The following is a 2,834-nucleotide window of genomic DNA, read 5'->3' on the forward strand; positions in this document are numbered from 1 at the left end:
TTTGTAGTATATTTTGAAATCAGGTTATATGATGCCTCCAGCTTTGTTTTTTATGTTGTTGTTTGGGATTGCTTTAGCTATTTGGAGTCTTTTGTGGTTCCTTATAAATGTTACATTTGTTTTTTTCTGTTTCTGTGAAGAATGCCATTGGTATTTTGATAGGGATAGCATTAATTCTGTAGATCACTTTGGGTAATATGTCCATTTAACAACATTAATTCTTCCAATTCATAAACACAGGATATATTTCTATTTATTTGTGTCCTCTTTAATTTTTTTCAGTTTTATAGTTGTCAGCATAGAGATATTTGATCTCCTTGGTTTAGTTTATTCCTAGATATTTTGTTTTTATTTATTTATTTTGGATTAAGCAGTGTTTATTTTTTTATTATACTTTAAGTTCTGGGATACATGTGCAGAATGTACAGGTTTGTTACATAGGTGTAACATGTGCCATGGTGGTTTGCTGCACCCATCAACCCGTCATCTACATTAGGTATTTCTCCTAATGCTATCCCTCCCTTAGCTCCCCACCCGCCAACAGGCCCTAGTGTGTGATATTCCCCTCCCTGTGTCCATATGTTCTCATTGTTCAACTCCCACTTATGAGTGAGAACATGCAGTGTTTGGTTTTCTGTTCTTGTGTCAGTTTGCCAAGAATGATGGGTTTCTAGCTTCATCTATGTCCCTCACAGCACGGTCCCTCATGGCTTCTCTTGGCTAGGGGAGTGAGTTCCCTGATGCCTTGTACTTCCTGGGTGAGGTGACACCCCATCCTGCTTTGGCTTGCCTTCCATGGGCTGCAACCACTGTCTAACCAGTCCCAATGAGATGAGCTGTGTATCTCAGTTGGAAATGCCGAAATCACCTGCCTTCTTGCATTGATTTTGCTGGGAGCTGCAGACCAGAGCTGTTCCTATTCTGCCATCTTGCCCAGAAATGAAAATTCCTTTTTAAAATAATGTTGAATTTTGGCGCCCAAACTTTTCTGGATTATAGGATTTCTTCTGAGAGGACTGCTGTTAATCTGATGGGCTTTTCTTTTTAGGTGACCTGGTCTTTCTCTCTGGCTACCCTTAACAATTTTTCTGTCATTTCAACCTTGGAGAACCTAATGATTATGTGTCTTGAGGTTGAGCTTCTTGTGTAGTATCTTACTGGGGTTCTCTGCATTTCCTGAATTTGAATGTTGGACTGTCTTGCTACGTTAGGGGTGATATTCAGGATGATATTCTGAGATATGTTTTCCAATTTAATTCCATTCTCCCCATCTCTTTCAGGTATGCCAATTGGTTGTAGGTTCAGTCTCTTTACATAATCCCATATTTCTCAGAGGGTTTGCTCATTCCTTTTCATTCTTTTTTCTCTATTGTCTGCCTGTCTTATTTCAGAAAGATAGTCTCAAGCTCTGAGATTCTTTCCTCCGCTTGGTCTATTTTCCTATCGATACTGGTGATTACACTGTGAAATTATCTTGTGTTTTTCAGCTCCATCAAATCAGTTATGTTCCTCTCTAAACTGGCTATTCTGGCTATCAGCTCCTGTATTGTTTGATCATGATTCTTAACTTCTTTGCACAGAGTTACAACATGCTTCTTTAGCTCAGTGAAGTTCACTATTACCCACCTTTTGAAGTTACTTCTGTCCATTCAGCCATCTTAGCCTCAGCTCAGTTCTGTGCTCTTGCTGGAGAGGTGTTGTGGTCATGTGGCAGAGAAGAGGTACTCTGGGTTTTTGAGTTTTCAGCATTTTTGTGGGCTTATCCAACTTAGATTTTTGAGGTTGCTGACCTTTGAATGGGTTTTTTTGTGGAGTCATTTTTGTGAATGTTATTGTTTTCTGTTTGTTTTTTCTTTTCACAATCAGACCACTCTTCTGTAGGGTGGCTATGGTTTGTTGGGGATCTGCTACAGACTCTAGTTGCCTCAGTGTTTTTCGTACTTGGAGGTGTCATCAGTGAAGGCTGTGAAATAGCAATGATGGCAGCCTGCTTTTTTCTCTGGAAGCCCTAGGGTGGTACTGACCTGTTACCAGCCTGAATGTGCCTGTAGGAGGTGGCTGGAGAACCCTGTTGGGAGGTCTCATCTAGTTAGGAGAAACAGGATCAGGGATTCACTTAAAGAAGCAGTCTGGCTGCTTTTTGGTAGAGCAGGTGTGCTGCAATGTGGGGGCCCTTTCTCATCTGGACCATTTGAACTCTCCAAAGCTGGCAGGCTGGAATGGCTGAGTTGACTGAACCACAGAGATGGTGGCTGCCCCTCCCATGGGAACTCATCCCAGGAAGAGATCAGAGCTGGGTCTGTATAACCCTGGCTGGAGTGGCTGAAGCCCTCATAGGGAGGTTCCACCCAGTGAGGCTAAATGGATTGGGATTTGTTTAGAGAAGTAGTAGATTTGTTTAAAGAAGTAGTCTAGCCATGATCTGGCAAAACAAGTGTGCTGTGTCATGGGAGGGATCCTTCCTAGTCCAGACTGTTTGGATTCTCCAAAGCCAGGAAGCTGGAATGGCTGAGTTGATTGAACCCCAGAGATGGACTGCCCCCCCCCCCCCCAGGAACTTGGTGCTGTCTCAGATAGATTCCAGCCTACTACTGTTGGCTGACTATAATTCCAAGCCAGTATGAGGTGCTGTGGAAGGGGGGCCTGTAGAATAATGCTGCTTGGCCTCCTGGATTCAGCTCCCTTCCTAGGGGTAAGAATAGATATCCTGCTTTGCTGGGGATCCCATTAAAACTCCTAGGTCTCTGTGTGTACCAGAGCAGCTGCTTTGCCGAGATTCCACACAACTCTGTGTATCAGACCTAAGGCTCTGGTGGAATGGGCTCATGAGGGGA

This window comes from Saimiri boliviensis, chromosome 2 (genome assembly GCF_048565385.1).
Source record: "Saimiri boliviensis isolate mSaiBol1 chromosome 2, mSaiBol1.pri, whole genome shotgun sequence".
In the NCBI taxonomy this organism is placed as follows: domain Eukaryota; kingdom Metazoa; phylum Chordata; class Mammalia; order Primates; family Cebidae; genus Saimiri; species Saimiri boliviensis.